The following is a 16035-nucleotide window of genomic DNA, read 5'->3' on the forward strand; positions in this document are numbered from 1 at the left end:
AATTTTTCATCCCAGTCCACCTAATATCCACCCATTTTTTGCACTTAAAAGCCAGTTCAGCCACTTTTTAAGCCCCTTTTACCACTGTTTGGACCCAGTTTTGCTACTTTTATCCAATTTTGGCCACTTCTAATGCGTTTAGTATGTTCTGTAAAAATCAAATTTCATCACTTTTTCCACTATTTTTTTTTGCCATTAATAACCAATTTTAGCTATTTTTAACCCATTTTAATGATTGTTTTTAATATTTAGGTCAAATATGAAATATGGATATCACAGCTTAACTTCCCAAATGGACCATGGTTTTGCTGACCTCCATGGACCCCCCAGTTTGGCTGGGTCCCAGAACCCGCCCCCTTTATCCCCCCTTATGGACGGCCTTGTCTGCACACGACTATTCTTGATTGTGCATGGCTGTGTTCAATCACCTTCAGGTCCAGTGGGGGTCCCCGGTCTCTAGCACCTTTATTTTGGGGGTCGCGGGCTGAAAAGGTTGAGAACCCCTGGTGTAGTTTTACCTCTGGAAACATAAAGAATCAGTGTAAATGAATAAGCTTCAGATTACATAACACAAGGTCAGTATAAGGTTCCTGCAAACCCTTTACAGCAGGGGTGTCCAATCTTCTTCCACTGAGGGCCACATATGGAAATATATTACGATGTTGGGGCAGTTATAATATCCACCAGTCGAGGTATATGACATTAATGAAGTCAGAAGCAGAATAAAAGAGGAGCTGGGGTGAAGGAGGGTTGCGAGAGCAGCTTGCAGAGAGAGTTACAGAGTTACAAACGAGGGCGATTGGCCAATAGCGTGCTAAGAGCAAATCAGCTGGCCATCAGCTGGTGAGGGCTTGCATTAGATTAGCTGATCTGGGAAGAAGTTTAGTCACAAAAAGCCACATCAATAAATTCTTCTTGTTGAGATGTTTGTTTCCAGAATTTGCTGCAGGCCAATCAAAATTACACCACGGGCCACATTTGGCCCCCAGGCCATAGTGTGGACACCCCTGCTTTATTGGAACCATGCACATTAAGTCACATTGGCTTTGTTAGAGTAACATTAGAGTCTTTATAATGTATGCTGTATAAAAAAAATACACACAGTTTCTACACTTTGGAGAAATGTAAAAAGAATGGATCCACATGTAGACTGCTATTTTTTATGCAGTGCATTCTGGGTAGTGATGTTATATGGCTGTATCTCCTATGGAGTGTCATCCTTAAAAGTGTTTCAAATTTAAACCCAAAGATTGAGGTGAGAACAATCTGAGTAAAGAGGACTCTGCAGCCAAATTACATCACTACCCAGAGTGCATAGCACTAAAAATGGCGGCCTAAATGTGAATGGATTTTAGAAATGTTCTCAAAAATGTAGAAATCCATGGCCAGTGTTTCATGATACACAGGGTTCCTTGTGAAAAGGCTTGAAAGTCTTGCATATGATTTTAAAAATTAGGTTAATACATTCTTTAAAAGTTGTAAAGGTGTCAGAATTTAGATGTCTTTTTGACCATTAGATGTGAATTCTTCTGTTTTTTTAAATTGTGAATAAAATACCAATACTTTATCAAATCTACAGTGTTTAGTGAGCATTATAAGATTTTTTTTTAAATTTTTGAACTCTTTAATAGTTTAATCGTATTTTTGTCCACTCATGTTGATAAGGGTATTTAAATCTTGAGAAATAGTCCTGTTAGGTACATTTAGAACAGACTGAAAAAGTGTGATTGATTTGTGATTAATCCCGAGTGAAATTTGTGATATTTATAGCAATTAAAAATTTTAATCCAGGGGTTTTCAAAGTGTGTGAGAGTGAGCCTCATCTAAGAGAAAATTATTCATTCAGTGGACCCCCACCCACATAAAGATTCAGCCAGAAAAAAAACCTTAACCATCTTTTCAAACATTTATGTCTAATTTTAAATATTTTTAACAGTTTTATATCTTTGATATTTTGGTCTGCAAATGTTCTTAAACATCCATTTTTACCAGGTAATCAGTTATTTGGTTTCAGTAATGTATTTATTACCAATACTACCTGATTATTCTGCTCTGATAATCCTTAAATCAGCGTTACTTAACCAAAGAGCCAAACTGTTGAAAAATACCTCTGCAAGAGCCACAATCTAAGAGGTGAAGCAAAAACAGCTTAAAGTAGCAATAAAAAATAAGTTAAAGATGGTAAAAATGGCCAAAAAGCAGCAAAAAATGGATGAAAACGGGGATAAAAAGTGAAAAAGGATAAAATGAGTAACAGGTGGCAAAAACAAGGCAAAAAATTAGTTAAAAAATGGGTAAAAAGTAGGAGAAAAGTGGTATTTAATGAAAAAAGATGCTTAAATGGGCGAAAAGTGGCAAAAAATGGGAAAAAGTAGCAAAAAGAAGTGGCAAAAATGGGCAAAAAGTAGGAAAAATGTGGATGAAATAGATGGAAAGTGGCAAAAAATTGTAGGGGAGAGTGGGGAGGATTTGTGCCAAAGGGGAAGTAGTGCCACCCCGTGTTTATAGAAAACCATAGCAGAAATTGGTCATGTGACCACATATTTTTAAAGAGCCATCCATTTAACTCATCCTGCATAAAAGACAGACACATGGCATGAGAGGTAAGCACATTTTAGCTCAAAAACTTTTTGCCTTTCAAAGTAAAATTTCTATGATAAAGGTTTTTTGATTGTTTTGTCTGAACAATTATGGTCAAGTTTGAAAACATTTCACACATGTTTCAGTGTTTTAGTCGGCTACACAATGAGTCTATACAGTTAGCATGATGTTAGCTCTAAGCTGCTGGATCATGCTAGTTTGTCATAATGGTGGGCCTGGGGTGATTTGTGCCAAAGGGCCTGGGTTAAGTTGTGCTAGTGGCACACCCACAAACCCAGACCCAAATACCCACAATCCAGACCCACACACTCAGACACACAAATCCCAGACCAACAGACCTAAACCCTAACCCACACACCCTCTCACCCAGACCCACCCACCCTAACAAATCCACACAACCACACACTGAGACCTACACACCTAGAACCCAGTAAAGAAGGGCCAAGAACAGCGATGGGCCTCATCAGTGTTTGATTTACCTGCCATTTGTTTAATTTAGCTAACAGTGATTTCAGTTTTGAGTTTGCACTGTCATTAAAGAGCAGTTTTATTCAGTTTTTAAGTGGCCTAAGTCACAATGGGATGTTCAGAAACTGGCCTAAATCACTTTATTCATATATGTTGCATAACTGACAGACTGTATGTTGTAGTGAGAATCTATCCAGAACAACTAAAGATGAAACCACAATCTAAGGCTGTTGATATCACACCCTCTATGGAGGAAAGATAATGATACAAAGGGGGGAGAGATCCTTTCTCCTTCCTAAACCTACACCTTCAGATTACCCTTCAGGAATGTCACTGAAAGGGGGGGGATTCTCTTTCTTCCATGGCTGACAACTTATCAAGGAACCACGTTCGAAAAACAAGAGTTTCTCAGGCAGTAGGACTCTTAAACTGCCATTTTGATGAAAGACAGCTCCCAACAGAGATAAACACCTTAAAATCTGAATCTTTCGATTGGTCGACCAAATGGTGAACCTCCTCAGACTAAATCCTGTCTTCCTGAAAGCTGTAAGAAACTTTGCACTACGCCTCATAAATCTAAGGACTCTGTCTTCCTACAGAGCCGTGGCAGAAAGCAGGTGCATATCGTAAATTCCCGGTGTTATCTCGACCACATCAAGCTGCAAGGATTGGAAGTAAAACTGTCTTAAATGTTATGTTTCTAACAGGACATGTTCATATTTGGTTGAGTCTGTTTACAAGGAACAGAATGACGTGTCATACTAATCTCTGGCATCTTCCCTTACTGAGTTATGGTTTTATGATCTAATTTAGTTGTATTTCTCCAAGTTGACGAACAGAGACTGAAAATCGTCCATGGATCAACATTGCCACCTTGTGGTCAAGTTCCGTCACACCCAAATGCAGAAACATTTTCTAATGTCTAATAGTGCGTATAAGCAATTAACCGTGTTTCTAATGTTTGTGTGATAGTTTATTGATAGTATTCTAGAGTTTTTATAACCATGTTGTGTTATCTCTACATTATCCGATTAACTTGATGATCTGGTGGAGTGGATTTAATCAAACACTGGGAGGGCTTCAAAACCAAAACCCCTCCCTCTTGTATAAGAGTAACTTCAGAACTCACAAGAGTTCAGGGTGTGGAGTTCAGTGTGTGGACTTAAGTGTGCAGTTCGGAGAAAGTGCTGCAGAGTGAGTTGGGTTCAGATCAGAAAGCGGTCAGGTCTGGACAGTCCAAGAAGATGCTCACTGAGGAGAGCTCTGTTGAGTCTCCTTGGGCCTCCTAGGCCCATTCTTGATCCAAGCATTGTGCCAAGTCTGATAAACAATCAGACTTAGAATTTTTCTTATCCAGTACAAGATTTTTCCTAACCTTTTTATAGCTTCGTGCTAGATTTTTGTAACGCAGAGTTTTTGTTTTTCCTTTTTATCACACAATCGACTTCACTGTGAGCCAGCAGTCACGTGGTGTCGATGTGTTTGAGTTTATCCGATTTTTTAATTGGACGATCAAGAGCTGTTTTTGGAACGAGAGACAATCCTTCCCAGAGTACGTAGACAAGAGTCTGTACAGCTGTCCCTACAGTCTGAGCGACCCATCGGTGCCGCAGCGGCCCAGCTTGAACCCATCCGGGTCGGACCAGAGTTGGCACGCGGTAGCTTCGGGCGTTCAGAACTTGCCAGGCGCCTTCCTCCGGGCCCCTCAAGACGGGTCCTCTCCTCCTCGCCTCCATCGAACGGCTCGTATGATCCAATTCATCTCTCTGGTGCTGATGTCTCCAAAGTTCCAATAAATTAGTTCAGATGTATTATTCTTCCAAATTCACCCTCCAAATTCTTAATGTCGGTTAAAATTTTTCCGTTAGGATTATTAGAATAATCCACTCTCACCAACTAAGTTAGCATCCTTTCTCTTTACCATATTTAGTCATGTTCTGTTTATTCATTTACATTATCTATTCATATAACCTGTGATTTATGTCTGTCATTTTGTGATTTTATAATAAATCTTCAAAAGACAGTCGTAGTTCGGGAATTCATTCTATTAAGCAGAGAAATAGAGTCAATGTTATGAGAATTTACTACTTTAGAAATGAGATTGATTTACAGTTAATGTTCTTGTTAATTAATTAAAGGTTTTGATTAATTAATAATTGCAATATTTTATTGGTTATTAAATAACCAATCTGCGTAAGCGGTGGTGCCCTATTCTTTACGAGGTTTACTTGATAATATCAATTTATTATCAACACATTTTCACTACAATGTCAACAGGCATCTATTGCCAAAGCCTTTTTGCCTGAAATGATTCACAAATATCATATATTGTATGTTTAAGTTTTTTGTGTTTTCCATGCCATTCCTGGCACGAAAGAGCTCTCAGAAGACCTATGATCAAGAATTGTTGACTTGCATGAAGTTGGAAAAGGTTACAAAAGTATCTCTAAAAGCCTTGATGTTCATGTGTCCACGGTAAGACAGTCTACAAATGGAGAATGTTCAGCACTGTTGCTACTCTCCCTAGTCGTGGTCGTCCTGTAAAGATGACTGCAAGAGCACAGCGCAGAATGCTCAATGAGGTGAAGAAGAAGAAGAAGACTCCTAGAGTGTCAGCTAAAGACTTACAGAAGTCTCTGGCACATGCCAACATTTGTGTTGACAAATCTACAATAAGTAAAACATTAAACAAGAATGAAGTTCATGGGAGGACACCACGGAGGAAGCCACTGTTGTCCAAAAAACACATTGCTGCACGTTTGAAGTTTACAAAAGACCACCTGGATGTTCCACAGCACTACTGGCAAAATATTCTGTCCATAGATGAAACCAAAATTGAGATGTTTGGAAGGAACACACAACGCTATGTGTGGAGAAAAAAAGGCACAGCACACCAACATCAAAACCTCATCCCAACTGTGAAATATGGTGGAGGGGCCATCATGGTTTGGGGCTGCTTTGCTGCCTCAGGGCCTGGATGGATTGCTGTCATTGACGGAAAAATGAATTCCCAATTTTATCAAGACATTTTGCAGGAAAACTTAAGACCGTCCGTCTGTCCACCAACTGAAGCTCAACAGAGGATGGGTGATGCAACAGGACAACGACCCAAAGCAAAGAAGTATATCAACAACAGAATGGCTTCAACAGAAGAAAATACGCCTTCTGGAGGGGCCCGGTCAGAGTCCTCACCTCAACTCAATTGAGATGCTGTGGCATGACCTCAGGAGAGCGATGCACACCAGACATCCCAAGAATATTGCTGAACTGAAACAGTTTTGTAAAGAGGAATGGTCCAAAATTCCTCCTGACCATTGTGCAGGTCTGATCTGCAACTACAGGAAATGTTGGGTTGAGGTTATTGCTGCCAAAGGAGGTTCAACCAGTCATTAGCCTAGGGGTTCACATACTTTTTCTAGTGACTGTATATCATGGACCATCATGGTTTGGGGCTGCTTTGCTGCCTCAGGGCCTGGATGGATTGCTGTCATTGACGGAAAAATGAATTCCCAATTTTATCAAGACATTTTGCAGGAAAACTTAAGACCGTCCGTCTGTCCACCAACTGAAGCTCAACAGAGGATGGGTGATGCAACAGGACAACGACCCAAAGCAAAGAAGTATATCAACAACAGAATGGCTTCAACAGAAGAAAATACGCCTTCTGGAGGGGCCCGGTCAGAGTCCTCACCTCAACTCAATTGAGATGCTGTGGCATGACCTCAGGAGAGCGATGCACACCAGACATCCCAAGAATATTGCTGAACTGAAACAGTTTTGTAAAGAGGAATGGTCCAAAATTCCTCCTGACCATTGTGCAGGTCTGATCTGCAACTACAGGAAATGTTGGGTTGAGGTTATTGCTGCCAAAGGAGGTTCAACCAGTCATTAGCCTAGGGGTTCACATACTTTTTCTAGTGACTGTATAAATAATAATAAAACCCTTTAGCCACTCAATCCAATCCACGGTTGTAATTCAATCCACGGTTGTCTGCATTTGAATGTGCAGACTGTAATGTCAATGTACAGCGTATTTACAGCCCATAATCTGTATCTGTGCAGCCTGACACCACCACTAACAGACAGGAAAACCTTTACATCTCTTTAACATGCTCACAATCAGACAACAAGCTGAGCAGAGGCAGACAGAAACACTCGAACACTGTGCATTATAACAGCGCGTCATTGGAACAGCTGAACAGCTGATTCAAAGAAAGCAAACAGAGCTTTTAAACTTACATTTTACCAGGATGCTGATCTGGTCCCTTTTATTCAAATATCGATCATAATGAGGATAATTCAACAGTGGCCTGCTGTCCTCTCTGTCATCTCGCTGGCTCAACAAGCTAACAATGCGCGCGTAATGGCACAGAATGTTTACCTTCCACTGGTATGTGCCAACATAACTACAGGAAGAGAGAAGGACAAACAGAGTGGATGCTTCAAGGAGCTTCCTTTTTTTCTTTCTCTCTTTTTGAAGCCACGGAAGAGAGGGGAGATGACCTTTCAGTAACAGATTACTTTTGTGAAAATGTAACTAATAACGGGATTACTTGAATTGTAAAACTAATGCGTTACGTTACTCGTTACTCCAAAAAAGTAATCTGAGTACTCTAGCAGATTATTTTGTAACACGTTACCCCCAAAACTGACTGCCGTTTCTATCAGTCTATTCATTTTGCTCCATGCACAGCAGAAGTTAACAAAGAAAATCACCTTTTTTCTGGTTTATGGTTCCATGCCTCCCCTGAAGTTCTGTGGCGCCCCCCAGGGGAGGTCTGCCTCACACTTTGAAAACCACTATTTTAATCTATTGACAGCCCTAATATACAGTATATAATTTATTTATATATCAAGTGTGTTTTGCAAAATACCACCGAGCTTTCTTGAACATACAGTATCATGGAACTCTTCAGACGCTGCAGTGAGCAGAGATGTGTCTGCTCTCTCTTCTCCTGTACAGAGTGTGATCAGCTCTCTAACCTCAGTCTCTCCAGTTAATCCATATAATTCTTGTTTTATCTCGCTGTGGTTTTCTATGATGAAATGCCGGTTGATTAAACCACGCTGGTTTTTAAATTTCCCGTTTATGGAGACAGCAGCACACAGTCGCCGTTGCGGAATGCCGTGATGTCCTTTCAGACTCATTGCAGAAAAGTCTGTTGTGGCTCTGATAGTACCTTCGATCCGGATTAGAGGTGGGGCAAGATCGCAGAACGGTCACTTTCATACAGATTTGCGTTGCGGAACGAAGGCGTAACAGACACGTACAACAGAGGCAGTGTGAAAGTAGCATGCTAATGTTAGCCACTTAGCATCAACATGAAAGCAATGATCAACTGAACTTTACAGAAACACACTGTCTCGTGGATTTATGCGACTCTTAATGCTTTAAAGCAGTGATACTCAATGCGTGGCTCTGGAGCCACATGTGGCTCTTTTGTGTCTTTATCTGAAATTTCTTTCCCCCAGAAAACCTTCATAAAGGGAAACTATGACCTCAGAAATTATCCATTACATCTCACATTAATCAGTTTGAAACCCCACTTTAATACAGTTGGCTTTAATTTTCAACCTTTATTCTTTATATTTCCATCACCCTTATTTGCAATTTTTTGCCACTCTCAATCCATTTTTACTGCTTTAAGCCCACTTTTGCCATTTCTTTCTGCCCATTTTAACTACTTCTATCCCATTTTTGCCACCAGTTTTTACGTCTTTTATCCTGCTTTTTGCTATTTGTAATTTTTTCCCTTTTTTCGCTACATGTTGCCTTTAGATGCCACTGTTTTCAACATTGTTGCCACTCTTGGCTGCTTTTTGACCATTTTCCCCACATCTTTGCCCATTTTAGTCACATATAGGCTACACCAATTTTTTGCCACTTTCTACCCTATTTTTGCCTCAATTTCTCCCTGTTTTTGTGGTGTTTATTTTGTAGTTGAGTGTTTTATTTTGATAAACTTCCAGTTTCCGGAGCTGGTTGCTGGCTGGTAACTTTCCTCTGCTTCTCCTGAGGCTTTCACCCTGCCCCCCTGGTGCTGTGGAGAGTCACACCTGCAGCGTATCACCTAATTGACTCGTGCTACTTAAGACCGGCTGCAGCTCTCTACAGCGCCTGAGTCTTGTCTACCTTACCACACGGTAAACGTCTGCTCCAGGCTCCTTCTCGAGATCCTCCAGAGAAGTTTCTTGTGCTTTTGATGATTCATTCAAGTTATCTCCAGTGTTTGTGTTTTCTTGTGCTTGTAGCGAACGTGCCTCTCCTCCTTCTTCCAGTGCCTCCTGCTCAGATCACCACAGCCAGCTCCAGCACACTCTCAGTCCCTCCTGGACTCTTGGAATCCCCCTCCCCTCTTCACTTACCTGCACAATAAACTGTTTAAAACTGCTTCCGTCTCCGCACCTGAGTCCTACCACTACACAATCATCACAGTTTTTCCACTTTCCCCCCACTTTTTGCCATTTTATGCCTACTTTGCCCCTTTTTGCTGCTGTTTGACCATTATTTGCCACCTCTAACTTGTTTTTAGTGCCACTCAGTTTAGTTTTTGCCACTTTTCACTGCTTACATTGTGGCTTTTGCAAAGGCATTTTTCAACAGTTGGCTCTTTGGTTGAGCTGGGTTGAGTAACAATGCTTTAAATGTTTTAATGAGCTATATCCCACCATGATGCTTAAATGTGTTAGCACTGATACTCAAACACTGATTGTTCCTGTAGAACTCAAACTAGCGTTATCTATCCATGCTAAGATCAGAAACGGGTCTAGACAGTCTGCTCAGGGTGATCCTCTGCCTGGGTTAACTAAAAACAGAGGCAGAATCTCTCTATTTCTGATAGAAACATCTATGTTCTATAAATCTTCTTTAAATCTGCAGTGAACAGAAGCTCAGATAAATATCCTACAGATGTTTTCTTCTGCTTTATTGAGTCTTTAGAAAAGAAAAATGTCTTTTTGTTGATGCAGAGAAAAGGACTGAACAAGACTGTTTCCTGCATGTTTGTTGAGCTTCAGTGAATGCTTTACTGTAATTCAACCGGCTGTTTATGGTGGTAGAAGAACTACGTCCTGTAGCTTTCATCAGTAGCGTCACGTGATGGTGATGTGACGTGCCTTGTAGGCTGCTACTTGGTTTTGTCAGACGGTAGGGGAAGCCTACGCCCCCTACTGTCTGACGCCTTCTCCAGGACTGCATCCCATACGTGTGACAAGGTGTAGGCTCCCTCATCATGATTCATGCTCCTAGGACCTTGTTTTCGGATTTCAATGGACTCTCTGATCCAACGGTGGTATCTGTATGGAGCTATTATTGTTGCAAAAGTATTTGCAAATGCATACAAAGATCTGCGCACAAATCCACAAATGCGTGCACAAATCCGCAAATGCGTGCACAGATCTGCAAATGCGTGCATAAATCCACAAATGCGTGCACAGATCTGCAAGTGTGTGCATAAATCCACAAATGCGTGAACAAATCCACAAATATGTGTATGTAGCAGACTCAAGATGGACACTGGCATATATGAAAGTAGGCACCCAGGCAGGAATCAGGTTCAGTGCTTTTAATGTTCGGCAATGCAGCAAGAGAGGCACACGTCTCACACACACACCAGCAGGGTCTCTCTCTCTCCTGCAGCGAGTGAAATGATATGTAAATGAGGCCAAATCTCCAACGATTTTAACAAACTTTAGCGTCTATTTTAACAATGAAATCCCACTGTAAAAGTCATAAAAATGCTCATATTTAATACACATTATGTTTATATGTAGTTTAAGACAGGTTTAACAACTTTATATACTCGCTAGCTTTAAACAATGTGAGAGAGTAACACAGTGCGTCTCACCAGCACAGAAGCTGTCTCTGTTTTTACCGGGAATGCGCAGCTTCCTCCTACATGTGCTGCTGTGTGCGTCACAAATTAAAGCCCCCCTGCTACAACAGGTAAGGCAGAACTCAATAACCTATTTACAGGATGACTCTTAATATAGGTCAAAAAAGTTCACAGAAATAGCTGTTACGACTGTTTTTTCACAGAGAACATAAGTAGTAGGCTTTAAGAATGTTTACAAAATAAAACAGCAAAATATTTTCAGATAAAGTATTTACTCAGCTACATGTACAGATCTGCAAATCCGTGTAAAGATTTGCAAATGTGTGCAAAGTTTTTCAAATTTGTACAAAGATCCACAAATGCATGACCTAATCTGCAAATATGTAGACCAATTTGTAACTGTGGACTTAGTTCATTTTGTTTCAGAATCTGCCTCTCAATTGGCTGTCATACACATGTGACTTTTGCAACAGTTGTACCGCACACGATTTGTACTCAGAATCGTCAGCGTGTGCTTGGATCTGTAAGTGTAGAGCCTGGGTCTTTGCCCTCAGCGAAGGCTCACAGGCAAGGCTGCCTTTCTCATCAGATAGACTTCACACAGGAGGCAGCAGTTAAGACTTAGTAATGGCTCTTTATAACGTCAGTGTGAAATGAGAAATGTTATCATGTTATACTGTTATTATTATTATAATAATGACTTCCTTATCTCCAAAGTCATATCACAACGGTGGTTGATTTGCCATCTCTAAAGGCAGGGGTTAATGGAGTTGTATTTAACAGGAATCCCCATTATAACGCTGTATGATGTTAGCAATAAGACCGATACAGTGGTCTGTAACATTTATATTTATATAAATAACAGGGGAAGGGAGAGATTGTCAACTTTGCATGGATACGCCAAATGGCACCAACCAATTATAGTTGACCAATAATAATAATAATAATAATAATAATAATAATAATAATAAATTTATTTATATAGCACTTTTAAAAACAAGGTTTTACAAAGTGCTTTCACACTCAGAAAAACAAAGCAGCAAGACAACAAAACATAACAACAAAGACAAAAGGACACTCAAGGGGAGAGAACCTAAACAAGATCAAAACCAAACTATAGGTTCAGCCCAAACAACAACATTACTGAGACATTAGAAATACAAATCCATGGAAGTCATAAGAGCTTTGATATGTTTCACATGACTACACCTGAGCTGAGACATCCTATAAATAAATCCATTAAATCACATTACGATGATGGCATTTGATGTCTTGAGAAAGTGGATGAGTGGCAGTGTCGCAGTCTTCAATCAAGAAGTTAAGGGTTCAAACTGTGCAGTGTTCCAAAAATGTATTTCTTATTACCTGTTTGTTTTTTGCTCATAACTCTTATGCACTGCTCATGAATTTAATCACTCAAGCCAGGAAATGTATTGGACTTGAAAATTTGCTTCAATGTCTGATCAAAATGACCGGCCTAATGAAATATTCATTTCAGTCCATTACAGTTCGCACTAAACAGTCGTTTTAATCCTTGTGTCTCTATGTGGCTGTTTGTAGCCACTTGGGGGTGATATTTGCATGTAATTTAACCATAACTCTCACTCTATTTGAGAGAGTGAAATGATTTTTAGTGAGTAAACTTAAGTCTACATAAATTTTAAAAATTGTGATTTCAAAAATTTTAAAGGTCAAAAATACACTGTACTACCCTTTGGTCCTGTAGTGGCTGTTAACAGCCACTAAATTTAGCTGCTGTAAAAACATATCAGATAAATATTTTATTCAGCTTTTTTTTCTCAGATCTCTTAATCAAGCTCAGTCCTGATCAAAAATATTAAATATTAAAAAGAAATCATGGATTTTAAACCTTTAAATGCCAATTGTATCGGTGATGTCACTGATCTGGGGAAAAAAAACACACAAAATGACCGATTTTCAATATAAAAAATGATCAGAGGCTGGTGATTTTTTACGTGCTCTCACACTCTTGGATAGGTCAAAGATTAGTAACAAAATTGACTTTGATGCATTATTTGTTTTTGTACACGATCAGATTTGAATTTTTACTACCTTTACTACCTTTCCCCCAAATCAGTGACATCACCTATGAGGTGAAACTAATCACCAATCGGCAGAACTTCACTTTTTGCCCAGTTCACCCGTGCTGATGCAGCCCTCTCATACAGGGACAGGGTGTCCTGCAGACCCTGAATGTCCCCCTGACTGGAGACAAACACATTAACATCATCTGCATTGGCAGAGACAGTAGGGGGACACTCAAAGCCACAGGACCCAGGCAAAGACAGCCCACTGAGCCGGCCCCTCAGTCTGTGCAGCAAGGGCTCAATAGCAATGCCATATAACTGGCTGGAGATGGGACAGCCCTGTTTGATCACCCGCCGTACAGGGGTTGGCTGACTTAGCCCCGCCCCCATCTTCACCAAACACTGTGCGTTAGAGTATGAAACAAAAACTTGACCAAAACCAAAAGCCCTCAGAGTAGGAAACAAATAAGAATGGTCCACCCTGTCAAAAGCTTTCTCCTGGTCCGAAGACTTGATCCCAGCACTGACATCATAGAGTCCACACACATCAATAACATCTCTGACTAAGAAGATATTGTCCATGATTGTTCGATCCTGCACACAGTAGCTCTGATTGGTATGTATGACACTTCCAAGGACCTCCCAAAGTCTGTTTGACAGAGATCTAGAGAGGATTTTATAGTCTGTGCACAGCAGGGCTTCCGGCCTCCAGTTCTTTAGAAGAGCCAGGTCTCCTTTTTTTGGAAGCAGGGAGAGTACAGCTCTCTGACAGGACATGGGGAGAGATCCCAGGGTGGGTCTGTTGCCCTCAGCGCAGGCTCACAGGCAAGGCTACCTTTCTCATCACAAAGGCATCACACAGGAGGGAGCAGTTAAGACTTAGTAACGGCTCTTTATAACATCAGTGTGGAAGGAGAAATGTTATGGTATTATACTGTTATTGTTCTTATTCATATTTTCATTGAAAGAGTATAGAAAATAATGACTTCCTTTTCTCCAAAATCATATCACAGCGGTGGTTGATTTGTCATCTTTACAAGACAGGGGTTCATTGTGTTTTATGTAACAGAAATCCCCATTATGATGCTTTATGAGCCGGGTGATGTTAGCAATAAGATCGATAGAGTGGTCTGTAACATTTCTATTTATATAAATAACAGGGGAAAAGAAAGATTATCGATCTGGCACGGAGCTAAATGGCACTGACCAATGTTGACATCTAAATCACATTACTTCACAGATGATAGATGTGTTGATCAAGTGGCTGAGTGGAAGTATTGCGGACGTTCATTCACGTTGTCCTGGGTTTGAATCTTGCAATGTTCTTAAAATTTATTTCTTATTACCTGGCCAGGAAACATATAGGACTTGGGCGACAGACATCTGTGTTTGTTTCTTTTTTTTTCTCTGAAGTCACATGATGACATGAGGTCGCTGGCAAGTCGGCAGGTGTGTGGTCTCCAGTGACCTGGCTGAGCCGTCTAGTGTGTGCCTTCAGAGGATAAAGGATGAAAAATCCTCCAAAATTGACCTGATGTCTGTGGTCTCCCTTGTTTTAAAAATCATTTCAGATTTGAAGGTCGTCTAGTGTGTGGGCCAGCCTAAGCCTGTAGCAGAATAACTAGGGCTGATCCAAGCCTTATGATCGCCGAAGGAAAAGCTTATTTAATTTCTGACTTCTCAGAGAAGCCCAGTGAGCCGGCTCAAATTTGGGTGAATTCAGTTTGAAATCCCTCATTCCTGTTCAAAATGGTAAAACGTGGAGAGCTCACTGAAAAGAAAGAGTCCACATTAAAGCACTTCATGATGCTGGATGGTCTCTGAGACGAATATGACAGGTGGTCTAATAAATTTGTTGAGCACTGCCCTTTCTTCTGCCCTTTCTGTAATTTTGCTCTAAATGCTCAGTGCAGTAAACCCCCCGCCACAGCAATGAAAGGTGTGATCATCAACTCAGTACCAAGAAACTCTAACATATCAGAAAAAAGGTGCGACTTCCTCTTAGGGGTGCTGCAAAGAACTGCAGAACCCTTGACAGGATATCACGCCAGGCCCCATACCATAACATCTCACATTGACCCTGCACAATATCACCACATCTCCATTGTGCAAAAGCACTTTCTCTTTCTGAAGCAAAAGGTGCCATGTTTTATGTCACCGTGAGATCCTGAATTACAATATTGATCTGTTGTAGAATTTATTAACAAAAACTTTTAGTGAGAATTAACACTGATACTTGGAAAATAAAGAATTCTACAATGATTTTGGCATCTCTGCCCTTTGCACTGAAAAAAACTGTTCTGCTTCCACTCACACACGACATACCCAGGTGTCATCATTACCATTAAATTAAACCAACCTAACAAGAAGAGGAAACTGAGAAACGAACCATCCCAAACCCATCACTTTCTATCAGGTCTACATACAACACTAAATTGAATACAAACCAACAACTGAAATAATGTATTTTGTGCATGAATATTTTACTCCCTCAATTCTCAGTCATTAATAAGTATGGCCCCAACACCTTCCTCTTTAGAGGTTTTGGCAAAAATATTTACCTTTCCACCTTAAATTTCTAGCTAAATTCACCCTCGACACAGTTTAATAACATAGCCACACCAAACCATAATAAAAACACTAATAATGCCACTAGTGGACTGAGTGAGGAGGGACAGGCACTGATGCAGAAATCCTGAGAAATGTTTGTCCAAAAAACATGAGAACAAGCTAGACTCCAAGTTAGACCAAAAAGGGCTCAAAATCAAAATGAAGCATATAAGCTAGGAAAATTAAAATAATTAATATCAAGATTATTATTTTTATAGACAGTAAAGAATAAACTAGAACAGTGGTTTTCAAGCTTTTATTGCCCAAGGCACACCTAAGGTTAAGCCAAAATCTCAAGGCATTCCATATTTAAATCGATACAAAACAGAATTTAAATAATGTTACAGTCAAGGTGGCCTATAAGGGGAGAGCTTTCTGGGGCCCAGCCAACGGGGGATCATGGAGATGGCAACAGTGGGCAAAAGGTGGCAAAACAGAGTCATAAATGGGCGAAAATGGTAAAAGAGTGGCCA

Source organism: Cheilinus undulatus, linkage group 15 (assembly GCF_018320785.1).
Source record: "Cheilinus undulatus linkage group 15, ASM1832078v1, whole genome shotgun sequence".
In the NCBI taxonomy this organism is placed as follows: domain Eukaryota; kingdom Metazoa; phylum Chordata; class Actinopteri; order Labriformes; family Labridae; genus Cheilinus; species Cheilinus undulatus.